This window comes from Spinacia oleracea, chromosome 4, assembly GCF_020520425.1.
Source record: "Spinacia oleracea cultivar Varoflay chromosome 4, BTI_SOV_V1, whole genome shotgun sequence".
NCBI lineage: Eukaryota > Viridiplantae > Streptophyta > Magnoliopsida > Caryophyllales > Amaranthaceae > Spinacia > Spinacia oleracea.
Genome location: NC_079490.1, coordinates 91,418,691 through 91,446,130, shown reverse-complemented (window position 1 = coordinate 91,446,130; position 27,440 = coordinate 91,418,691). Strand labels below are relative to the sequence as shown.

Sequence of the window (27,440 nt, the reverse complement as noted above, 5' to 3'; positions counted from 1 at the left end):
TTGTCTGAAATATTTCTCCCAGGTATAAAACCAGTTTGAGCAGAGTTCACAACTTCACCAATGACTAAATGCATTATGTCTGTGAAAATTTTGGAGATAATTTTGTAAACAACTGAACAACATGCAATTAGCCTGTAATCCTTAATACTAGAAGCATTAAGTACTTTAGGAATGAGAGTGACATCAGTGTTGTTCACCTGCTTTAGCATGCTTCCAATCTCAAAAAATTTCTGAACTGCTTTGTACCACTAGAAGAAAAATTGTCATGTCCTTCCCTTCAAGTGCGGCTCATTTTATAATTTGGCAGCACTTGAAAACCCACAAAAAAAACATTTTCACAAGTGCGGGCTCATTTCGAAAAATTGGCAGCACTTAAGTTCAAGTACGGGCTTTAAACTCAAATGCGGGCTCATTTTATAAACGAGCCACACAAAATATTTCTAAAAATGTTTCCCCAAAACATTTCCTTTTGCGCTTCTCCGCCTTCCCCTTCTTTGGTTACTGCAATTCCCTAAAAGTTCTTTTTATTCTCTGGTTCTCTGCTCCCCCTCTCTGGTTCTCTACTCCCCCTCTCTCGTTCTTTGCTCCTTCCCTTCTCTAGTTTCTAACAAAGGCGCGAAATTCATCATTCACAAATACACCGACGACTAGTCGCGTCGCCGCTGTTGTTCCCCTACCGCCGTGTAGCCGCTGCTGTTCCCCCATCGCCCAATCCGTCCTCTTTTTGCCGCCGCCGCAACACACACTCGTCGCTTCTCCTTGTCGCTTATAGGTTTGTAATTTAAAACCTAACTTTTATTTAATTATTTGTTTCCTATAAACTTGTTAGGTTTTAAAAATTGTCAGAGGATTTAATTAAGGTTTTAAAATTTGAAATTAATCAGAACAACTGGTGTAGAATTGGTGCCCCGGTGGAAGGTGTTATACCTGCCTCAAAGTTTTTGTTTGATTTCCAGTCTTTAGTGTTTAATGTTCATAACATTTGACTGAGTGCAAAGTAAGAACTGCTGGTTTTTGTAATGGTTTTTTCTGATAATTTGTCAGGAAGTTTGAGCAGGAAAAATATTGATCAACTGCACCCACCTATAGTCTTCTATAGAAATGCTGATTATTTTTTCTTTATATATATTTTAAAAGAAAACGTTTAGTTGTCTATAATTTGTCATTATTGTCGTATCAAATGTAGGCTAGATATTCCGTTGGGCTTGATATGATATATGTGGTACCATTGCTTGGAACTTTAAGTAAAGTTGATTTTAAATTAGTTTTAGAAAATGAGTTAGTTTAGTCATCTGTTTATTTAATTAAGGCGTTTTGTTTTCAGTTTGTGAGGGTATAGTTAGACTTGGGTACTTTTTGGCATTGTCTGACATCAGCTATTGATTATGATTTGCAGTTGAGGTTGTTGCAGGATCAACAATTTGGTTAGGTAAAGGGCTTTCCTGTGTTTGTGCTCAAAGAAGAGATAGTGATGCTCGACCATCATTTGATTTGACTCCTACTCAGGTAATTAATGTTAGATTACAACAGCTAACCAGTTAATTTTCTCCTTTTTGTTATTTATTAGAATCGTTCATACCATTGATTTGTTGTTGCTTACTTGACACCCTTCTCAGTTGATGTTTGTATGAATTTTTTGCGGAGCCTCTTCACTAGTCATGATTTTTTTATCCCATTTGATTATGTGAGTTTGCAGTTATATTTCTTGTACTGTTTATAACAAACCTAACATTTAGTTTTATGCCAGAGGTGTTTTAGATATACATTTCATTGAGTTAGTAGATTAGTTCCCTATGTGCTTCATCTGAGGTTGTTATTTGTTAAACATGCTCATTAGATATTCTTGTAGGATCTCTGAGTTTCTGGTTTTTGGTTCATGTGCTTTTAGGAAGAGTGCTTGTAACTGCTGCAGAGCCGTATAGATGTTCAATATGACAGTTCAAACCCAGACCACCAGGTATATCCTTCCTACTCTTTCAGAGGATTTCTTAGAGATTTGATATGAGGGATATTGATTGTGCTCCATCATTTCCTGTTCACCTCCTTTATTTACTCTTATGCAATTGTGGTTTCAGTTTTCTCTTATCTAGATGGATATTAGGATTAGGGTATTATTGCTGACAGGGTATGAAATCAAATGTGTTTATTTACCGCTATAATAGCTTAACGCAATTTGCAGGCTAAAGATTTGAGAGAAAAGAAACTTGTGAATTTTGCAGGATACACAAAGATCACAAACAGTACACAAAAGATAATTAATGAGAATTAGGTCAGGCAGCAGTATGCGGGAGATCAGATGTTGAAATTACTGCTACAATCATGAAATTATGGATCTCAACCAATTACAAAGTGTTATTTTTACTTGAAAATGGAGGTAACTCAACCCCAAAAGTTAAAATTTCATTTCCTATCCTATATTAGCTATATTTGTAACTCAATGTTATTGTTTTATTTGCACTGCGCGCTTGACTATGTATGAATGCTGGCAGAATTATTATAGAATTATTGTGCAGTCGAAAAGGTAAAAAAGTAGTTTTAAGTATGCTGTTTGATTAGCTAAACAAATGACACACACCAAGAAGTAATTCCTTACGTGTATGTAGACACCTACTTTTGTCCCCATTCCCGAAAGGGAAGGTTCGATGATGAGAACATAAATCTCCACTTGGCAACGCATCTCCTATAAAATAACGAATCTCAATCACCCTTTCATTTCAGTCAAAACTGCTATTTACAGAAACCTGTTAAGAATAGTAACCGACACAAAAGGTAGTTGTTAAAAGTGGCAAAGTCATAAAAGATAGAAACCTGTCAGAATTAGGTGTTGCACTCCAACATAAATCCTAAAAGAGGTAGAATTTGCATTCCTGGTATAATTCGAAAAAAAGAGTTACGTATTAATTAAATTCCTAACGAACCTAGAGTTCGTAACGGGCCCAGACGCATTCCGTCATAAGTTAATACGCACTAAAAGACTCGGATAAATCTCAAAAGATCCATATTCTAAGATTCCAAATCTGACAAAGAACTCGGCCCAGATCCCATTTTCAACGCCTGGATATGGGCGCTGAAAATGCCTTGGGCCGTTTTACCTCCGGATTCTTTTTGGATTCGTATCTTAAAATCTATCTTTCCACACACCCTTTTCCTATAAATACAGCCTAAAATCGACGTGAAAAGAAGACACAATTTCATAACCTGAGTATTGACTCTAGCCTTAAGCCTAAGCCTCACGCTGCTAAATTGATCCGGTGTTCTGTCGCAATCGACCCAAAAGTCGAACAGAACGCGTCCTGCCCCTTGTAGCTTGAGGAATTAAGCCTAAATACTGGAACATTGCTTAGAAACCCGAGATTCGTTAAATAAAAGGAGAAATAGCAAAGCCAAGTGGTTAGTTTTCTGAGAACCACAACGCACCTCTCAAGGGTGCGTTGTAATGTGTCCCTTATATGATTTAAACGCTTTTATCACCCTTTTATAAAATTGTCAAACTATTAACTTGATTGATCTATCACGCCTAATAAGATAATACCTTGGACAATTGAATTATCATGCTAGGTACCTTAAATCAATCTAAATAAGATAATCACGATCGATTTAGTATTATGTGTTGCATATTGCTAAAATCAATTCAGAATAGCTTAATAGTTTAACGCATGTCCCTTCAATTATTTATGTTGAGCTAGTAAGGATAACCTGCCTCTGGAGTATTATCGATGAGCACTCCTCTCGGTAGCTACAGTCCCCCGAACTCTCAATCTCTGCCCTGCGGGTGTACGTTAAGCAATCCCCACACCAGGGATCACAAGGGAACCTATGGCCGTCGTGGTCGAACATAATTGCACTCCCTTTATGTCACGATAACCGGGTTTTGTCAGTTTTTCTCATTGTCGTTAAAAACTGAATGGCGACTCCTATATTACTAGTCGATTGGGTGTAAACTCACAGGAAATCCAATTACACTTGATCTGACAACGTCACGCCCACGAGGGACGAGGTCACGCATTAGCCTCGTGCTTTTTCGACCCCCTCACAGCGGCGAATCCACTGGGGAGGTTAATGAAATACTCGTGCTCGTAGGTAATCAAAATAGCCGAAGGGTGAAACGATCCTACCCCGCGTTTATTTCCCTATCAAGTTGGGACGACCTGAAAATCAGCATATTAATGTGAACGGACAGAACCGCATAACGAATCTTGGCTCCCTTGGCGTGTTTCATCTCGGGAGTTGGGAATAAGGATACCCATCGCCACCCGGGGGGTGCATACGCTTCGAATGTTGTCCACTCGGCACCTTCGCTAGTAGTACACCTGTCCCAAACCCAATCGCTCGCCCATTAGGTCCCTCTCATTGGTGCATGCCCCCTTGGCTTACATCGTGATTGGCCTCTTGGGACGAAATTCGCTCGTGAATGCACTACCTCGACCGGGGCATGTGTTGGATCGACGATAGAAGCGGTACCAAGCCGGCGCAAATATTACCCATAGAAGCCTATCATAAACTACGTGACATATTATTTTGCTTCATGTTGTAATGTTAGTTATGTGTAGCGAATTATGTGATTGTGTGTGACAAATAATACTAGAGAACCAACGACCCTAAAAATTGCCCAAACATTTATAAACACCAATTGGCCAAAGAGTTATACCAAAATACGTGTTCCGTAGCCCCGGGTGATCGCCACAAAAATAAGCGACGCCCAGGACAGCCTGTAACGGATCCCACAACGCTGCACAACGCGTAAAGGACGTTATTAGGCGAGCACGCAAAATTAAGTCGTATATACGAAAAAAGGATACGCGAACAAAATACGAGTACCAGTCAGGGACGCATTTTCACCGCCCCTGGCTGGGCGCCAATCATTTTCAACACCCAGAGCTGGGCGCTGAAGTTGCTGCCTGGCCTTTTGGTCAGGCACAACAGCCTCGGTACTAGCGCATAAAGTACACGTAGCAATAAAAAATTCGTAAAAAATTTGCTACGAGGACGTATGGAAAAAGGCACTCGATTCTAAGAACGACTTATAAAATAAATAACTTCTTGTGTCGTTGTTAGGCTTCCTAGAACGGCAATGTTCGGCACCAAAACCGAGCATGCTAATTAAAATAACCTTGAATGTCACACGGGAAAATGTTTCGAAAAACCAAAGAATGACCAAAAGAAGAGCCAATAGTGTACCAACAAAAGCGAGAATAGAAAACCAATCGAAAGAGTCAGAAGTCTAGACTAAGTAAATGCTTAACTTTGGGCCTAAACTTTAGCTTGTCTTATACATAGGGCTGGTTCTGCCACTTGGCGTCGATCTGAAAATCAAAGGTTAGTGCGTCTCGAAGCTACATCACCAACACAAGGTCTAGTAACTCCAAGCTCCATCCGTCATTCCCCCTTTCAAGGATCTCCGCTTCTCCAACCTCGATTCGCACCCTCAAACACGTCCATGGAAGAATTACGAGACCAAATGGTCCAAATGACCCAACTTATGAATCAATTGAAAATGGAAAACGAATCCTTAGCAGCAGCGCAAGCCAAAAATGACCTCGATAACGAGAAGAAGATCGAAAAAATGGTTCTGCAGCAAACCATGGGGAGCAAGTATTTCTCCCTCGATCCTAAACCTTTTCCCGGCAAACTACCGGAAAAGTTCAATTCATCTGACTTACCAAAGTTCAAAGCCACGGACAATCCCCGTGATCATCTCTTGAGTTTTGTGAATGCCATGAACTTGAAAGGTGTGGACAAGTCCATGTATTTGCCTGCCTTTCCTTTGTCCTTGGAACCTGTGCCACTCAAATGTACTACCACCAGGACCCTAAGCTCTTCCCCATTTGGGAGGACTTTGTCAATGTCTTCGTCAAGCAATACTCGTCAAACATGGATTTTCATGTCACCATGCGCGAGTTAGAAGTCCTCTTCCAAAAGAAAAATGAAGGTTTCACGACCTATTTTGCTAGATGGAGAGACCAAGAGGCCCAACTAATCAATAGGCCTCCTGAAACTGAATTGGTCCAAAAATTCATTGACAACCTAGACCCAACTTATAAACAACAGCTTAGGTACTTGGGCCTTGATACCTTCAAAAGGGTTTATGATGTAGGAATAAAGATCGAGGATGACCTCGCAAAAACAATACAAAGCAAACCTGCATACAAAAGTAACACCTACAACAGGGGCCACACGCCCCAAGCCCAAGAGGTCCACGCCGTAGAAGAAACCCCAAGCCGAAGGAGCCCTGGAAGGTGGACTCGAGATCGAAAGTTTGCCCCACTCGGGTCGACTCTGGTACAAGCCTTCCAAAGACTAACCAATCAAGGAAAGCTAAGACCCATAGGCCCCACACCCGACCCTTCATTCAAAAATAATATTGGGTCGAGGGCACCTATTGCAAATTCCATCAGGGAAATGGGCACAATACTGAAAACTGCTGGAATCTAAAAAACACGATCCAGGATATGATAGAGGATGAAGTAATACCTCTCCCTAACGTTGGCAAACCCAACAACAACAAGAGCCCACTCGGTTCTTGTCACATCTCTCTCGATCAACCAGAAAATAAGAACTTTGACCCTACGGTGTATATTACGCCTCAAGGAGCACCACTCGCCATGGTCCCTATGGATCAAATCGAGAGAGAAGTGTACGGTGTGTGGGATGATGACGCTGAGGATGTCTACCTGTCTCAAGTATCGGGCCAGGACCTCTTTACTGAAACTTGGCCCGGGCATGCCCCCATCGACACCACCCCTCAAGAGTCCGAAGTTGACAATCTCACTCGGTCCGGAAGGGTATACCAACAGGATATTCGCCCACCTCCCGGGGACGACATCCCAGTCAGACAGACTCCTGAAAACATATGGCACACCACCGTCGCAGAAGTCATCGAAAATCCTCTCTTGAAGCAACTAAAAAGAACTAAAGCCGAGATTACCATCTGGGATCTCATGTGCACTTCATAGGAACATCGTGAAAAACTTATTCGCTCACTTGACCTCATCTCAGTCCCTACGGACATCACACCTAACTCGTTGGTTAACCACGTCACAAGAGATGTTGAGGAAAAAGCAATAGTTTTTACTGACAAAGACTTACCTAAAGAAGGAGGCGCCCACAACAAGGCCCTCTATCTAGTGGTTGGATGCAAAGGACAAAACATCCCCCTAGCACTCGTAGATAACGGTTCAGCGGTAAATGTTTGCCCATTGCGAACCGCCCATTGCTTGGGGCTAGGAAGCGATGACTTCCAAACCTCCACGCAAGGGGTACGAGCTTATGATAACTCTCGAAGGCCTGTGTTGGGAAAAATCAACCTCACAATACAAACCGGGCCCGTGGCACGTACCACGGAGTTTCAAATAATCGACATCAAGCCCACTTTCAACCTCCTCTTAGGACGCCCTTGGCTCCATGACTTAGGAGGTGTGGCTTCTACCTTGCACCAAATGGTTAAACTTAACCGTAACGGGGTAATTCTAGAAATACGCGCCCCTCCTCTCGACGTCAGTTGTACTATGGTTGGAACGGCCGAAACTGCAGAAGACCTTTACGGTTTTCAAGTGGATGAAGCCATCCAAGTCATTGAGGACTATAATTTAGCATTTCTAGATCCGCGTGCATCCCGGGTCATCCCTAAAATATTGCTAGCTCAAGGCTATTTCCCGGGAACTCCATTGGGCATAAGGAAGAAGAACTACATGTTCCATCCCCTACCCAACAAATCTACTCCCTTTGGCCTAGGCTATGAGCCCACGGAGGAAGATATTGCTGACCACTTGTCTAGGCTACGCCTTAAGCCAGCCAAGACAAAACAAACCACCCTTCTTCCCCCATATCAAAGAACCCTTAACGGTATGTTTGTCCGGGAAGGAGAAGAACACCCATGCTGCGACTTCCCTGAACCCTTCGTTCAGGATGGCCTGCTAAAACCCGGATTTGAAATTTTCCATGCTTGTCATACTTTGGATGAGGCACCCCACCTCACCAAACTGAAACAACTGAAATATTGGACAACCAAGCTCTATGGACATTGTTTAACGAATCGAGGCCTATGGAGGACGAGACTGTGATGACTACCCTAGCCCTACAAGATGAGAGTTTCGATCCAACTCGGTTAATCGCTCCTACATCAAGACTAGAAGAGGCCGAGAACGGATGGGTGAAGACATGTTAGTGGGTCAACGCAAAGGGAATAGAGTTCAAGATGAGTACAGGCGAAGGACCAAGGTTCTACGAGACTAAACCCAAGGCTTGAGCAGTAGAGAGCACTTTAGCAAAATGCCTAGTAGTTCTTTAGATGATAGAAAGAATAAAGCTCTAGATATGTTCCTAAGAACCCTTAGAATATTGATTAATTTTATTTCAGTGTGTTTTCCTTACTTTCCAAATTAATAAAGGCGTAAATTTTCTCCTAGAATATTATTCTAACACTAAATAGGCACTAATCATACTTGCAAATATAAAAATAAAAAAATGTAAGGAAGCAACCCACTGTAGGCCCAATAGCAAGGCCCACTCGGTCTTGAATCGTGACATCGAAACCAATTCCCGAAAATCCACAAAAGAAACCACACCATCCCCTTCATATTTCCAAGACATAAAGGTAAAACCCGTGCAACCCAAAGAAACCAAAAGAAATCAAATCCAAACAATGCAAATGTTGCTCAAATTTTTTTTTTTTTTGTATAAAACATGAACCCATCATCCCCACCATTAACAACACGCACCTCAACCCACCCAAAAAGCCTAGGCAAAGATCTTCATATCTTCCGCACCCTAACTCCATTTTTAAAGCCGTTTTGAGTCACGAATAGAGAAAATTAATCCGAACGAAAATGCGTCTAACGCTAACAGTCCCAAAAGCTTCCGAAATAGCGTCAAAATTGATTTATGACGAATAAAAAGTAAAATGAAACAAAGAAAAAGAAATAAATGCAAGAACATGTGAAGCAACGCGCCAAGAAATATCCCCAGGAATCATTTTCAACGCCCAGAGCTGGGCGCCGAAATCTTTAACGCCCCAGCCTGGGCGCTGAATCTCTCTGCTTGCCAAACTTTTCCCAGAAGTGCTCGTCATTTTATCCGCACATACACGGAAAAATAACGAACACTTGGGGGGGGTACAACACGTATTCAGATATACGTACCAAAAAACACATGAAAAGATTTTTGTGCAAATACATGTACTCAAAAAAAAAAACAATGTGCAAATACATGTACTCAAAAAATAAAACAAATTCTTGGCTTACGGAAAAGCAACAGATTAAAATAATAATAAACTTCACTTATTCTACCGTTTCGAATAATATGTTTCCATCTCAGAACGTACTTATCAAATTCGGCATCCTAGAATTCATTCTAGCTAGAACTACGCGCGACCTGATTCTATGTTAAAGTTGTTTAACAAGGATACGTAGGCAATCCTGTTTATGGATTCGGTCCAATCAAATAAAAATATAATGTGCATAAGTGTTGGAAATGAGCAAACAAAAGAAAAAGGGGAGAAGCAAAAGGAAAAAAGAAAAATAAAATTACGCCTTTATTAATATTTAAAAATAAATAAGAAGGAAAACAAAAAGTGCTAAGGAATGAAAAACAAACACAACTGAAATAAATAAAGGGCACCTACACCCTAACAAGAACTACACTACTAGAGTTCTTCCGGATCATCAAACAAAGTTTTGTAGAGGGCAATGTTCGCAGGGTCCACCTCTACAGGCTTCTGCGCTCCCTATATCAATCTCCATAAGAACAGGCTCCTTGACACTAACTTCCAAGGATGCCAAGGCCTCAGAAACATTCTCAGTTTGAACAGCTATAGCCCGCTCAGCCTCAAGGGCACAAACAATGGTAGGGGAAGGATTATCAACATCAATTGGATTAGCCACTGGTTCTACTAGGGGCTGAACTTTCCTACCCCATATATTATTCAGGCGACGATCTCCGCGAGAGCTTGCATTTCTTTTGTGAACGGCAAGCCCCTTCGTGTTAGGCACCTTTTTAGGCCTGGAGCTGGAACGGGGAGGAACTTCCTTTCGCTTTCGATCAGGACGAGCTTTTACAGCCTTAATACCATGGTCGCGAGGATTAGCAGTATCACGGCTCTCATACTTAGCCCTACCTCGAGGTATCAAAAGATCAGCCGGCTCTTCATTTCGAGCCTTAGTTCTCACAGCCTTATCATCGAAACTCATCCACAACTTGTAGTTTTCGGAAAGACCCACAAAGCCATCTCTAGCCACGGTCCAACGCGGGAGGCCACCATAATATTTAGCCCACGCTTGAACCCGTTCTTCGGAAAAGACCGCTACTTTAGGTGGTACCGTATCGGAAAACGGGATAGTCTGCCTTTGGCCGTATTATCGCATGACTCGGTAAGGAAAGATGTAAACAGGGCGAGATAGCCCCAACAAAGAAACATAAATTAATGCCTCGGAACCCCCCGTCATATTAGTCAAACCCCACCACGGTACCACCCACTTAATAGAGCATATGCCATGAGTAAAATAGGAGGCCCACTCGGCCTCGTCCTGGCCTTGGTGCAAATACTTTCGGTTACCCAAGGCTATAGGGCGATAACGTTTAGGATCCGCAGGAGCTTCTAAAAGCCTAAGTCGTTCCATGAGCCAAATCTGCAAAAAACGGGTACGATCAGAAAAATAATAATAAATGAAAGTCCTGCCTGGGGCGCACTTTCAACGCCCAGGACCAGGCGCCAGAAATTCCGACGCCCAGCTCTGGGCGCTGAAAATCAGCTCCAGGCAGGGGGCTGTTGAGGCAAACGAAAAAAGAAAAGAAAGAGAAAAAAAAAAGTATGTGTATTACTTTGCGCGAATAAACGATCGATTACCTGCAGCAATAGGGGGCTCCCCTTAAAAATTTCAGACTTGGCATCCTTCTTTAACTCATCCGCACTCAGTAAGGTCTCGGCAACAACCAACGGCATAATGGAATAGCAACTCTCCATCTGGCTGATCAAGGGGATCAACCTTATGTCACCGAACTCGCCATTGTTATTCGACAGTAAATAGTGGTTCAACAGGCAGAATACAAGTGCTCGAATATTCAATTTCTGTTCGGTCATATTTTTACTAGGTCTAAAGTGATGTTTTACAAGCTTTGCCAAATTAACCTTATCACCCACAACTATCTCAGCGAGAATGTTAGCATCTAGTCCTAGGAAAGCCCCTATAGTTGTTTTACCCTCTTCAACAGTGCCAAGGGTAGCAGGAGTAGCATTAGTAGGATAACCAAGGATCGCGGCAAATTCATCTGGCAAAGGGCATACTTCATTGCCCCGAAAGACAAAAACATGGTGAGCAGAATCCCAAAAGTCCAGGGCCGCATACAGAAAATTATAATCAATATTAAATTGTTGTAAGCCTAAGAGTGCCTCTAAGTGGTATCCTTTCAACAAAGCCTTTTCTGTGGGATTAAGGGCTCTTAGCCAGCGCCTAACAACTCGTTGGAGGGATAAGAGAGGAATCGACATGGCAAGAGCAGGGAAAAATAAAAGCTAAGCAATCGCAAAAAAGAGGAAGATTGAGAGTGAAAAATAAAGACGTACTTAACCCCTATATATACAAGAAAGCATCGAGTGACATCCCAATCCCATTCGGAAACGCGAAAAAAAATCCGGGAACTGCCAAAATAGAACTTCCAGCGCCCAAGGCTGGGCGCCGAAATTTTTAACGCCTGGCCTGGGGCGCCCGAAATGTAGCCCAAGGCCCGGATCCTTCAAAACACGGAGCGGGAAAGGACTTAAAACCGTGTTAATAGACACGAGGCCCTTCTGTAATCAAGATCAACCCCAAAGCACCTTTAGAGCCCGAATAGTGAAAACAAATGTTAAAACTTGTCGAAACTTAGACTCATCTCAAGGAAAAAATATGTGTACATTTTTCAAGGCAATATAGAAAAAATAAAAATCAAGGTCATTCTTCGAAACACAAAAACAAAAATCAAGTCGTTGGTTTCTCAAATTAAAAAGCGTTTATTTGTCAAAAGATCAATCCGGGCCAAGTAAGCTCGATGTATTAATTATTGAAAAATGAAGCAAACTGTGTCACCCGGAAAATGAAGTCGCACTCCACGACTTCAGCAAAGTAGCATACCACTACAAAGATCGCTCGCACTTACGAGCACGATCCCAAACACGATCAAGGACATTACAAAATGCGTATCCCCAAAGAACCTCTTTGACAAGAACCGACCGTCAAGCATGAGTGCTTGGGGGCTCGAAAGAAAATATATATTTCAAAAGAGAGTATGCAAAGTTAAAAGCAATATTCCCAGATTACGCTGTACGAAGTCCCGTGTTTGGATAATCTCAAAAGATAAAACCGGATTATGACCTCAAGACAAAGGTCGCCGTTGATACTTATACATAGTCCCCTAATCAAGGACCCAGATAGTGGCAAAATTGAGCGGTAAATACTAGCTCAAAACCATGAAAGATGATGACCACAAGACAATGGTCCGTCTAAGCACGTTGTCAACCCACATTCAGGTTGCAACTAAATCCGAGCATCCCTCGAAAGAATTCGCTCTTACAAGAATGAATAAAAAGAAATTCTCAAAAGAAATCACAAGAACAAATTAAATAGGGACTTGCCGACCTCAATCGGGCAAGATCGCGGCACGTACCACGCGAGTCCCAAAATCGAAAAGACGAATTCAGGTTCGCTCACCTCTAATGGGCGGGGCGTCCACCCTTAGCGGACAGGGCTCTCCTACCTTCAGCGGGCGGGGTTTGCGTCACTAACCGCGCAGGTCCTCAGTTTTCGAAAATGAAAAGAAAATAAATTCTTTAAAAACAAAACAGGCTCGCCATCTTCAGCCGGCGGGGTCTACGTCACAAACCGCGTAGGTCCTTATTTTCAAAACATCAAAACAGATTCGTCCATTTCTATCGGACGGGGCGTCCACCCTTAGCGGACAGGCTCGCCCTCCTTCAGCGAGCGGGGTCTGCGCCACTAACCGCGCAGGTCCTTACTCGCTGCCGCGATGACTTTTCCCGGTTTATCCTTTTCCAAAAATCAAAGGATGGTTTCCCTTTTCCAAAAATCAAAGGATGGTTTCCCTTTTCCAAAAATCAAAGGATGGTTTCCCTTTTCCAAAAATCAAAGGATTGGTTTCCCGTTTTTTCCAAAAAAGAGCGATGTGCTGGATTTTCCTTCGCTTTACGTCCTATAAAAACAAGGGGGTTTTCTCGTTTAGCTAACCCTGAAAATGAGAATCTTTAAAATGTTTTACCTCGTGATTGGGCTTGGCCAGGCCTAGTTACACTTTATAGCTTTGATTTCGAAAACATCTTTAGATACTTCCAATGACAAAGTGAGGGAGTTTCTATACTATCAGTTAAAAAAATTCCAATGACACGTGAGGAATGTGTTAACACTTCAAAGTGATGACCCTTAAGTCAAATTTTATCACTCGGGGGCTCGTGAGACCCTCGCAAAACAGGTCACATACACCATGGCTTGTATGACGCACTCCGTCTAGTACTTTGACCATCGTCTCATCTCGAGACTCGGTCAAAGTGGGGGCTAACTGTAGACACCTACTTTTGACCCCATTCTCGAAAAAGGTAAGGTTCGATGATGAGAACATAAATCTCCACTTGGCAACGCATCTCCTATAAAATAACGAATCTCAATCACCCTTTCATTTCAGTCAAAACTGCTATTTACAGAAACCTGTTAAGAATAGTAACCGCCATAAAAGGTAGTTGTTAAAAGTGGTAAAGTCATAAAAGATAGAAACCTGTCAGAATTAGGTGTTGCACTCCAACATAAATCCTAAAAGAGGTAGAATTTGCATTCCTGGTATAATTCGAAAATAAGAGTTACGTATTAATTAAATTCCTAACGAACCTAGAGTTCGTAACGGGCCCAGACGCATTCCGTCATAAGTTAATACGCACTAAAAGACTCGGATAAATCTCAAAAGCTCCTTATTCTAAGAGTCCAAATATGACAAAGAACTCGGCCCAGATCCCATTTTCAACGCCTGGATCTGGGCGCCGAAATCTTCGGCGCCCAGCCCTGGGCGCTGAAAATGCCTGGGGCCGTTTTACCTCCGGATTCTTTTTGGATTCGTATCTTAAAATCTATCTTTCCACACACCCTTTTCCTATAAATACAGCCTAAAACCGACGTGAAAAGAAGACACAATTGCATAACCTGAGTATTCACTCTAGCCTTAAGCCTAAGCCTCACGCTGCGAAATTGATCCGGCGTTCTGTCGCAATCGACCCAAAAGTCAAATAGAACGCGTCCTGCCCCTTGTAGATTGAAGAATTAAGCCAAAATACTGGAACATTGCTTAGAAACCCGAGATTCGTTAAATAAAAGGAGAAATAGCAAAGCCAAGTGGTTAGTTTTCTGAGAACCACAACGCACCTCTCAAGGGTGCGTTATAATGTGTCCCTCATATGATTTAATCGCTTTCATCATCCTTTTATAAAATTGTCAAACTATTAACTTGATTGATCTATCACGCCTAATAAGATAATACCTTGGACAATTGAATTATCATGCTAGGTACCTTAAATCAATCTAAATAAGATAATCACGATCGATTTAGTATTATGTGTTGCATATTGCTAAAATCAATTCGGTTAAGATAATCACGATCGAATTAACGCATGTCCCTTCAATTATTTATGCTGAGCTAGTAAGGATAACCTGCCTCTGGAGTATTATCGATGAGCACTCCTCTCGGTAGCTACAGTCCCCCGAACTCTCAATATCTGCCCTGCGGGTGTACGTTGAGCGATCCCCACACCAGGGATCACAAGGGAACCTATGGCCGCCGTGGTCGAACATAATTGCACTCCCTTTATGTCACGATAACCGGGTTTTGTCAGTTTTTTTCATTGTCGTTAAAAACTGAATGGCGACTCCTATATTACTAGTCAATTGGGTGTAAACTCACAGGAAATCCAATTACACTTGATCTGACAACGTCACGCCCACGAGGGACGAGGTCACGCATTAGCCTCGTGCTTTTTCGACCCCCTCACAGTGTATATTATACATTTATACATGACATCTTGTCAACCAAAATGACAGAAGTTCTAATGTTGTTATTCATCTATTTTCACTGATATTTCTTTTGTTGTGTTTCCCCAACTAGCCATTGCCCGTCCGATTGATATTGTTGTACTGGTAAATTATTTAATGGCGTCTATTCAGTTCTTTGATGATGATAACTGATATTTATGGTGGTGATTGGTGAATGTGACAAGTCTAGAACAATATAATGATAGCCATTCAGCCGGGGTCATCTATTTATATCTTCCGTGAAGAATTAATTAATCGTTTAACAACTTGATAGTAATTGCCGAACCAGGTTTTTTTTCATGATAAGAATTGCATTCTCAAACAAATCAACAGTTCAGCAGATCAGAACAACAATTGTGAAACTGATCTACTCCTGCTTCTGATCTGATGCTGCAGATTTGTTGCGAGCAGATCAGAAGCAGCAGCAGATGAGAACATCAGTTGTGAAACTGATATCTGATCTGCTCCTCTTCTGATCTGCTACTTCCAATCTGTTGTTCGAGCTTCCCATTTGGATAAATCCTTCATGTTGACTGTCTTTTTGTTTTTATGCAGTTCTTATAACTTGTGGAATTGGAGGTCATGACTGCATTCAAACCATTGGAGTTCTTTGGATCAGCTTTTGATGCTTTGTATCCTTTTGCAACATTAGCATACAGAATAACTTGTGTTGGATGTGTCTGATTATTTGTGTAGAGTTAGATACATTCCTGCATGCTGCAATATTATCAACTAGTCAATAAAAACATCACACTTTTCCTAGTAGATACTGGAGCGCAATAATTATTCTTGGTGTTTCAGTTTGTTCGTCAAAGATAGTTGTCTGAAATTGTGTCATACTGAAATGAGAAACAATGAGTTCATAATACTTCTTGGAAAGCAAGCAATGTCTCTCTTGTTTATTTACAAACAACTATTTATAAACAACATGTGCAACATTGCTATGTTTTGAATGATGCAAGTATAGATATTCATGTAAATAAAGTGCTTAAAATTGTGACAAGAATCCTTATCCTACATCTCGGATATTTTTCTGTTCTCGCAACACTGAAAACAAGCAAGCTGCAGGAAGTTTCGTAATGCTTGAAATTCTGGTTGGTGGCCAGCAAAATGTCATGTTAGTTATATCAATGATGTCTCCTTTCTTCCTCCCTTCAATGTGCACATCAGTTTCAGTGTCTTCGGTCTACTATTCAAGGTACACGTAGTCTTTGTATTTAATTTCAATGATTGTTTTATGACTTTATCTTATTGTTTATTGGTTATATCCGGTCTTCACTTATTTTATTTTTTTTTCTGTTTTTGAATATGATACTTGTCTTTCCTCGAATGCTTACATCTTATCAACAGAAAACATCAGAGTGAGTAAGTGAAACTACTTTACAAAATCTTAAAGAGTGGAAATTCTTAACTTGATAGAATTGTTCAAACGAGAAAAAATTACAAAATGGGTTAGAATAAGTCTTTGAAACATAAAACTAAGTGTATTAAACATGGAAAGACTTTAAAATACTAATTTAAGTTCATTAGTTGAAAGTTGGGACCGAAATTAACCATTTTAGTCAAAATGTGACCGATAATGAACTAACGAAGCTTAAATGTGCATAACTTCACCAAAGTGGTTGAGAATGAGTCTTTGAAACATAAATCTAAGTGTATTAAACTTGTAAAGGGTTTCAAATAGTCATTTAAGTTCATTAGTTGAGAGTTGGGATCGAAATAACCCATTTTAGTGAAAATTTGACCTATAATGATCAAACGAGTCTTATATGTGCATAAATTGACCAAAGTAGGTTAAAATGAATCTTTTAAACATAAAGCCAAGTGTACTAAACTTGTAAAGCGTTTAAAATATTTATTGAAGTTCATTAGTTGAAAGTTGGGACCAAAATAAGCCATTTTAGTCAAAATGTGACCGATAATAAACTAACGAGACGTAAATGTGCATAACTTTACCAAAATGGGTGAGAATGAGTCTTTGAAACATAAAACTAAGTGTATTAAACATGGAAAGACTTTAAATACTCATTTAAGTTCATTAGTTGAAAGTTAGGACCGAAATTTGCCATTTTAGTCAAAACGTGACCGATAATGAACTAACGAATCTTAAATGTGCATAACTTCACCAAAATGGTGAGAATGAGTCTTTGAAACATAAAAATAAGAGTATTAAACATAGAAAGACTTTAAATACTCATTTAAGTTCATTAGTTGAAAGTTGGGACCGAAATTAGCCATTTTAGTCAAAACGTGACCGATAATGAACTAACGAAGCTTAAATGTGCATAATTTCACGAAAATGGTGAGAATGAGTCTTTGAAACATAAAACTAAGTGTATTAAACATAGAAAGACTTTAAAATACTTATTTAAGTTCATTAGTTGAAAGTTGAGACCGAAATTAGCCATTTTGGTCAAAACGTGACCGATAATGAACTAACGAATCTTAAATGTGCATAACTTCACCAAAATGGTGAGAATGAGTCTTTGAAACATAAAAATAAGGGTATTAAACATAGAAAGACTTTAAATACTCATATAAGTTCATTAGTTGAAAGTTGGGACCGAAATTAGCCATTTTAGTCAAAACGTGACCGATAATGAACTAACGAAGCTTAAATGTGCATAATTTCACGAAAATGGTGAGAATGAGTCTTTGAAACATAAAACTAAGTGTATTAACCATAAAATGACTTTAAAATACTCATTTAAGTTCATTAGTTGAAAGTTGGGACCGAAATTAGCCATTTTGGTCAAAACGTGACCGATAATGAACTAACGAAGCTTAAATGTGCATAACTTCACCAAAATGATGAGAATCAGTCTTTGAAACATAAAACCAATTGTATTAAACATGGAAGGACTTAAAAATACTCATTTAAGTTTATTAGTTGAAAGTTGGGACCGAAATTAACCATTTTAGTCAAAACGTGACCCATAATAAACTAACGAAGCTTAAATGTGCATAACTCCACCAATATGGTGACAATGAGTCTTTGAAACATAAAACTAAGTGTATTAAACATAGAAAGACTTTAAAATACTCATTTAAGTTCATTAGTTGAAAGTTGGGATCAAAATTAGCCCATTTTAGTCAAAACGTGACCGATAATGAACTAACGAAGCTTAAATGTGCATAACTTCACCAAAATGGTGAGAATGAGTCTAAGAAACATAAAACCAAGTGTTTTAAACATTGAAAGACTTTAAAATACTAATTTAAGATCATTAGTTAAAAGTTGGGACCGAAATTAGCCATTTTAGTCAAAACGTGACCGATAATGAGCTAACAAAGCTTAAATGTGCATAAATTTCACCAAAATGGTGAGAATGAGTCTTTGTAACATAAAACTAAGTGTGTTTAACATGGAAAGACTTTAAAATACTCATTTAAGTTCATTAGTTTAAAGTTAGGACCGAAATTAGCCATTTTAGTGAAAACGTGACCGATAATGAACTAACGATGCTTAAATGTGCATAAATTCACCAAATGGGTGAGAGTGAGTATTTGAAACATAAAACTAAGTGTATTAAACATGGAAAGACTTTAAAATACTCAATTAAGTTCATTAGATGAAAGTTGGGACCGAAATTAGCCATTTTAGTCAAAACGTGACCGATAATGAACTAACGAAGCTTAAATGTGCATAACTTCACCAAAATGGTAAGAATGGGTCTTTTTAACATAAAAATAAGTGTATTAAACACGAAAAGCCTTTAAAATACTCATTTAAGTTCATTTGTTGAAAGTTAGGACCGAAATTAGCCATTTTAGTGAAAACGTGATCGATAATGAACTAACGATGCTTAAATGTGCATAACTTCACCAAATGGGTGAGAGTGAGTATTTAAAACATAAAACTAAGTGTATTAAACATGGAAAGACTTTTAAATACTCATTTAAAATTATTAGATAAAAGTTGGGACCCAAATTAGCCAATTTAGTTAAAATGTGACCGATAATGAACTAACGAGGCTTAAATGTGCATAACTTCACCAAAATGGGTGAGGATGAGTTTTTGAAACATAAAACTAAGAGTATTAAACATGTAAAGACTTCAGAATACTCATATAAGTTCATTAGTTGAAAGTTGGGACCGAAATTAGCTATTTTAGTCAATATGTGGCCGATAATGATCTAATGAGTCATAAATGTGCATAACTTCACCAAAATGGGTGAGAATTAGTATTTGAAATATAAAACTAAGTGTATAAAACATATAAAGACTTTAGAATACTCATATAAGTTCATTAGTTGAAAGTTGGGACCGAAATTAGCCATTTTAGTCAAAACGTGACCGATAATGAACTAACGAAGCTTAAATGTGCATAACTTCACCAAAATGGTGAGAATGGGTCTTTTTAACATAAAACTAAGTGTATTAAACATGAAAAGCCTTTAAAATACTCATTTAAGTTCATTTGTTGAAAGTTAGGACCGAAATTAGCCATTTTAGTGAAAACGTGATCGATAATGAACTAACGATGCTTAAATGTGCATAACTTCACCAAATGGGTGAGAGTGAGTATTTGAAACATAAAACTAAGTGTATTAAACATGGAAAGACTTTTAAATACTCATTTTAAATTATTAGATGAAAGTTGGGACCCAAATTAGCCAATTTAGTTAAAATGTGACCGATAATGAACTAACGAGGCTTAAATGTGCATAACTTCACCAAAATGGGTGAGAATGAGTTTTTGAAACATAAAACTAAGAGCATTAAACATGTAAAGACTTCAGAATACTCATATAAGTTCATTAGTTGAAAGTTGGGACCGAAATTAACCATTTTAGTCAAAACGTGACCGATAATGAACTAACGAAGCTTAAATGTGCATAATTTCACGAAAATGGTGAGAATGAGTCTTTGAAACATAAAACTAAGTGTATTAAACATAGAAAGACTTTAAAATACTTACTTAAGTTCATTAGTTGAAAGTTGGGATCAAAATTAGCCCATTTTAGTCAAAACGTGACCGATAATGAACTAACGAAGCTTAAATGTGCATAACTTCACCAAAATGGTGAGAATGGGTCTTTTTAACATAAAACTAAGTGTATTAAACATGAAAAGCATTTAAAATACTCATTTAAGTTCATTTGTTGAAAGTTAGGACCGAAATTAGCCATTTTAGTGAAAACGTGATCGATAATGAACTAACGATGCTTAAATGTGCATAACTTCACCAAATGGGTGAGAGTGAGTATTTGAAACATAAAACTAAGTGTATTAAACATGGAAAGACTTTTAAATACTCATTTTAAATTATTAGATGAAAGTTGGGACCCAAATTAGCCAATTTAGTTAAAATGTGACCGATAATGAACTAACGAGGCTTAAATGTGCATAACTTCACCAAAATGGGTGAGAATGAGTTTTTGAAACATAAAACTAAGAGCATTAAACATGTAAAGACTTCAGAATACTCATATAAGTTCATTAGTTGAAAGTTGGGACCGAAATTAACCATTTTAGTCAAAACGTGACCGATAATGAACTAACGAAGCTTAAATGTGCATAATTTCACGAAAATGGTGAGAATGAGTCTTTGAAACATAAAACTAAGTGTATTAAACATAGAAAGACTTTAAAATACTTACTTAAGTTCATTAGTTGAAAGTTGGGATCAAAATTAGCCCATTTTAGTCAAAACGTGACCGATAATGAACTAACGAAGCTTAAATGTGCATAACTTCACCAAAATGGTGAGAATGAGTCTTAGAAACATAAAACCAAGTGTTTTAAATATTGAAAGACTTTAAAATACTAATTTAAGCTCATTAGTTAAAAGTTGGGACCGAAATTAACCATTTAAGTTCATTTGTTGAAAGTTAGGACCGAAATTAGCCATTTTAGTGAAAACGTGATCGATAATGAACTAACGATGCTTAAATGTGCATAACTTCACCAAATGGGTGAGAGTGAGTATTTGAAACATAAAACTAAGTGTATTAAACATGGAAAGACTTTTAAATACTCATTTAAAATTATTAGATGAAAGTTGGGACCCAAATTAGCCAATTTAGTTAAAATGTGACCGATAATAAACTAACGAGGCTTAAATGTGCATAACTTCACCAAAATGGGTGAGAATGAGTTTTTGAAACATAAAACTAAGAGTATTAAACATGTAAAGACTTCATATTACTCATATAAGTTCATTAGTTGAAAGTTGGGACCGAAATTAACCATTTTAGTCAAAACGTGACCGATAATAAACTAACGAAGCTTAAATGTGCATAACTCCACCAAAATGGTGACAATGAGTCTTTGAAACATAAAACTAAGTGTATTAAACATAGAAAGACTTTAAAATACTCATTTAAGTTCATTAGTTGAAAGTTGGGATCAAAATTAGCCCATTTTAGTCAAAACGTGACCGATAATGAACTAACGAAGCTTAAATGTGCATAACTTCACCAAAATGGTGAGAATGAGTCTTAGAAACATAAAACCAAGTGTTTTAAATATTGAAAGACTTTAAAAGACTAATTTAAGCTCATTAGTTAAAAGTTGGGACCGAAATTAGCCATTTTCGTCAAAACGTGACCGATAATGAGCTAACAAAGCTTAATTGTGCATAAATTTCATCAAAATGGTGAGAATGAGTCTTTGTAACATAAAACTAAGTGTATTTAATATGGAAAGACTTTAAAATACTCATTTAAGTTCATTAGTTTAAAGTTAGGACCGAAATTAGCCATTTTAGTGAAAACGTGACCGATAATGAACTAACGATGCTTAAATGTGCATAAATTCACCAAATGGGTGAGAGTGAGTATTTGAAACAAAAAACTAAGTGTATTAAACATGGAAAGACTTTAAAATACTCATTTAAGTTCATTAGATGAAAGTTGGGACCGAAATTAGCCATTTTAGTCAAAACGTGACCGATAATGAACTAACGAAGCTTAAATGTGCATAACTTCACCAAAATGGTAAGAATGGGTCTTTTTAACATAAAAATAAGTGTATTAAACACGAAAAGCCTTTAAAATACTCATTTAAGTTCATTTGTTGAAAGTTAGGACCGAAATTAGCCATTTTAGTGAAAACGTGATCGATAATGAACTAACGATGCTTAAATGTGCATAACTTCACCAAATGGGTGAGAGTGAGTATTTGGAACATAAAACTAAGTGTATTAAACATGGAAAGACTTTTAAATACTCATTTAAAATTATTAGATGAAAGTTGGGACCCAAATTAGCCAATTTAGTTAAAATGTGACCGATAATGAACTAACGAGTCTTAAATGTGCATAACTTCACCAAAATGGGTGAGAATGAGTTTTTGAAACATAAAACTAAGAGTATTAAACATGTAAAGACTTCATAATACTCATATAAGTTCATTAGTTGAAAGTTGGGACCGAAATTAACCATTTTAGTCAAAACGTGACCGATAATAAACTAACGAAGCTTAAATATGCATAACTCCACCAAAATGGTGACAATGAGTCTTTGAAACATAAAACTAAGTGTATTAAACATAGAAAGACTTTAAAATACTCATTTAAGTTCATTAGTTGAAAGTTGGGATCAAAATTAGCCCATTTTAGTCAAAACGTGACCGATAATGAACTAACGAAGCTTAAATGTGCATAACTTCACCAAAATGGTGAGAATGAGTCTTAGAAACATAAAACCAAGTGTTTTAAATATTGAAAGACTTTAAAAGACTAATTTAAGCTCATTAGTTAAAAGTTGGGACCGAAATTAGCCATTTTCGTCAAAACGTGACCGATAATGAGCTAACAAAGCTTAATTGTGCATAAATTTCATCAAAATGGTGAGAATGAGTCTTTGTAACATAAAACTAAGTGTATTTAATATGGAAAGACTTTAAAATACTCATTTAAGTTCATTAGTTTAAAGTTAGGACCGAAATTAGCCATTTTAGTGAAAACGTGACCGATAATGAACTAACGATGCTTAAATGTGCATAAATTCACCAAATGGGTGAGAGTGAGTATTTGAAACAAAAAACTAAGTGTATTAAACATGGAAAGACTTTAAAATACTCATTTAAGTTCATTAGATGAAAGTTGGGACCGAAATTAGCCATTTTAGTCAAAACGTGACCGATAATGAACTAACGAAGCTTAAATGTGCATAACTTCACCAAAATGGTAAGAATGGGTCTTTTTAACATAAAAATAAGTGTATTAAACACGAAAAGCCTTTAAAATACTCATTTAAGTTCATTTGTTGAAAGTTAGGACCGAAATTAGCCATTTTAGTGAAAACGTGATCGATAATGAACTAACGATGCTTAAATGTGCATAACTTCACCAAATGGGTGAGAGTGAGTATTTGAAACATAAAACTAAGTGTATTAAACATGGAAAGACTTTTAAATACTCATTTAAAATTATTAGATGAAAGTTGGGACCCAAATTAGCCAATTTAGTTAAAATGTGACCGATAATGAACTAACGAGGCTTAAATGTGCATAACTTCACCAAAATGGGTGAGAATGATTTTTTGAAACATAAAACTAAGAGCATTAAACATGTAAAGACTTCAGAATACTCATATAAGTTCATTAGTTGAAAGTTGGGACCGAAATTAACCATTTTAGTCAAAACGTGACCGATAATAAACTAACGAAGCTTAAATGTGCATAATTTCACGAAAATGGTGAGAATGAGTCTTTGAAACATAAAACTAAGTGTATTAAACATAGAAAGACTTTAAAATACTTACTTAAGTTCATTAGTTGAAAGTTGGGATCAAAATTAGCCCATTTTAGTCAAAACGTGACCGATAATGAACTAACGAAGCTTAAATGTGCATAACTTCACCAAAATGGTGAGAATGAGTCTTAGAAACATAAAACCAAGTGTTTTAAATATTGAAAGACTTTAAAATACTAATTTAAGCTCATTAGTTAAAAGTTGGGACCGAAATTAACCATTTAAGTTCATTTGTTGAAAGTTAGGACCGAAATTAGCCATTTTAGTGAAAACGTGATCGATAATGAACTAACGATGCTTAAATGTGCATAACTTCACCAAATGGGTGAGAGTGAGTATTTGAAACATAAAACTAAGTGTATTAAACATGGAAAGACTTTTAAATACTCATTTAAAATTATTAGATGAAAGTTGGGACTCAAATTAGCCAATTTAGTTAAAATGTGACCGATAATGAACTAACGAGGCTTAAATGTGCATAACTTCACCAAAATGGGTGAGAATGAGTTTTTGAAACATAAAACTAAGAGTATTAAACATGTAAAGACTTCATAATACTCATATAAGTTCATTAGTTGAAAGTTGGGACCCAAATTAGCCAATTTAGTTAAAATGTGACCGATAATGAACTAACGAGGCTTAAATGTGCATAACTTCACCAAAATGGGTGAGAATGAGTTTTTGAAACATAAAACTAAGAGTATTAAACATGTAAAGACTTCATAATACTCATATAAGTTCATTAGTTGAAAGTTGTGATCGAAATTAGCCATTTTAGTCAAAACGTGACCGATAATGAACTAACGAAGCTTAAATGTGCATAACTTCACCAAAATGGTGAGAATGAGTCTTAGAAACATAAAACCAAGTGTTTTAAATATTGAAAGACTTTAAAAGACTAATTTAAGCTCATTAGTTAAAAGTTGGGACCGAAATTAGCCATTTTCGTCAAAACGTGACCGATAATGAGCTAACAAAGCTTAATTGTGCATAAATTTCATCAAAATGGTGAGAATGAGTCTTTGTAACATAAAACTAAGTGTATTTAATATGGAAAGACTTTAAAATACTCATTTAAGTTCATTAGTTTAAAGTTAGGACCGAAATTAGCCATTTTAGTGAAAACGTGACCGATAATGAACTAACGATGCTTAAATGTGCATAAATTCACCAAATGGGTGAGAGTGAGTATTTGAAACTAAAAACTAAGTGTATTATACATGGAAAGACTTTAAAATACTCATTTAAGTTCATTAGATGAAAGTTGGGACCGAAATTAGCCATTTTAGTCAAAACGTGACCGATAATGAACTAACGAAGCTTAAATGTGCATAGCTTCACCAAAATGGTAAGAATGGGTCTTTTTAACATAAAAATAAGTGTATTAAACACGAAAAGCCTTTAAAATACTCATTTAAGTTCATTTGTTGAAAGTTAGGACCGAAATTAGCCATTTTAGTGAAAACGTGATCGATAATGAACTAACGATGCTTAAATGTGCATAACTTCACCAAATGGGTGAGAGTGAGTATTTGAAACATAAAACTAAGTGTATTAAACATGGAAAGACTTTTAAATACTCATTTAAAATTATTAGATGAAAGTTGGGACCCAAATTAGCCAATTTAGTTAAAATGTGACCGATAATGAACTAACGAGGCTTAAATGTGCATAACTTCACCAAAATGGGTGAGGATGAGTTTTTGAAACATAAAACTAAGAGTATTAAACATGTAAAGACTTCAGAATACTCATATAAGTTCATTAGTTGAAAGTTGGGACCGAAATTAGCCATTTTAGTCAATATGTGGCCGATAATGATCTAATGAGTCATAAATGTGCATAACTTCACCAAAATGGGTGAGAATTAGTATTTGAAATATAAAACTAAGTGTATAAAACATATAAAGACTTTAGAATACTCATTTAAGTTCATTAGTTGGAAGTTGGGACCGAAATTAACCATTTTAGTCAAAATGTTGCCGATAATGATCTAATGAGTCTTAAATGTGCATAACTTCACCAAAATGGGTGAGAGTGAGTATTTGAAACTAAAAACTAAGTGTATTAAACATGGAAAGACTTTAAAATACTCATTTAAGTTCATTAGATGAAAGTTGGGACCGAAATTAGCCATTTTAGTCAAAACGTGACCAATAATGAACTAACGAAGCTTAAATGTGCATAACTTCACCAAAATGGTAAGAATGGGTCTTTTTAACATAAAAATAAGTGTATTAAACATGAAAAGCCTTTAAAATACTCATTTAAGTTCATTTGTTGAAAGTTAGGACCGAAATTAGCCATTTTACTGAAAACGTGATCAATAATGAACTAACGATGCTTAAATGTGCATAACTTCACCAAATGGGTGAGAGTGAGTATTTGAAACATAAAACTAAGTGTATTAAACATGGAAAGACTTTTAAATACTCATTTAAAATTATTAGATGAAAGTTGGGACCCAAATTAGCCAATTTAGTTAAAATGTGACCGATAATGAACTAACGAGGCTTAAATGTGCATAACTTCACCAAAATGGGTGAGAATGAGTTTTTGAAACATAAAACTAAGAGTATTAAACATGTAAAGACTTCAGAATACTCATATAAGTTCATTAGTTGAAAGTTGGGACCGAAATTAGCCATTTTAGTCAATATGTGGCCGATAATGATCTAATGAGTCATAAATGTGCATAATTTCACGAAAATGGGTGAGAATTAGTATTTGAAATATAAAACTAAGTGTATAAAACATATAAAGACTTTAGAATACTCATATAAGTTCATTAGTTGAAAGTTGGGACCGAAATTAGCCATTTTAGTCAAAATGTTGCCGATAATGATCTAATGAGTCTTAAATGTGCATAACTTCACCAAAATGGATGAGAATTAGTATTTGAAATATAAAACTAAGTGTATCAAACATATAAAGACTTTAAAATACTTATTTAAGACATTATTTGAAAGTTGGTTCCGAAATTAGCCATTTTAGTCAAAATGTGACCGATAATGAACTAACGAGGTTTAAATGTGCATAATTTCACAAAAATGGGTGAGAATGAGTCTTTGAAACATAAAACTAAGTGTATTAAACATGGAAAGACTTTATAATACTCATAAGTTCATTAGATGAAAGTTGGGATCGAAATTAACCAATTTAGTCAAAATGTGACGATAATGAACTAACGAGGCTTAAATGTACATAACTTCACCAAAATGGGTGAGAATGAGTCTTTGAAACATAAAACTAAGTTTATTAAATATGGAAGGATTTTAAAATATTTATTTAAGTTCATTAGATTAAAGTTGGTATCGAAATTAACCAATTTTATTATTATACGGTTCATTATTTCTTTGTTATGAACAAATTATGTCTTAATTTATTGTACGATTCAATATTTATAATATAATAAAGTGTATATATATTTTTTGATGGTCGATCTTTTTAAGGTATTCAATAATTTGAGGGAGCGGCCTTTCACCTTTGAGGAGATAGATGAAGTTCGAGAAATGTTGACAAACTTCATTACCAGTGATTGTCTTTGATATTTTCTTGTACTGAATCTTAAATTATGGATGCTAGCTAGTTTTTCATATGATTGTAATGTAATCGACTTTTATATTTACAATTATATACTATTTAATTTAATTATCTATATAATTGAATACTTTTTATATGA

At 36.9% G+C, this 27,440-nt stretch overlaps 1 long non-coding RNA gene across 2 annotated transcripts; it reads left to right on the top strand.

The window, feature by feature from the left end:
• Window positions 1-440: 440 nt before the first annotated feature.
• LOC110790533 (uncharacterized) lies at window positions 441-27,440 on the top strand. Of its 2 annotated transcripts, XR_008932497.1 has the most exons (7): window positions 441-772; window positions 1,397-1,506; window positions 1,889-1,957; window positions 2,220-2,374; window positions 15,612-15,688; window positions 16,061-16,254; window positions 27,211-27,440. It is a non-coding gene; the product is annotated as an uncharacterized lncRNA (long non-coding RNA). The 2 variants fall into 2 exon arrangements; XR_002533821.2 differs by having other exon boundaries at window positions 15,612-16,254.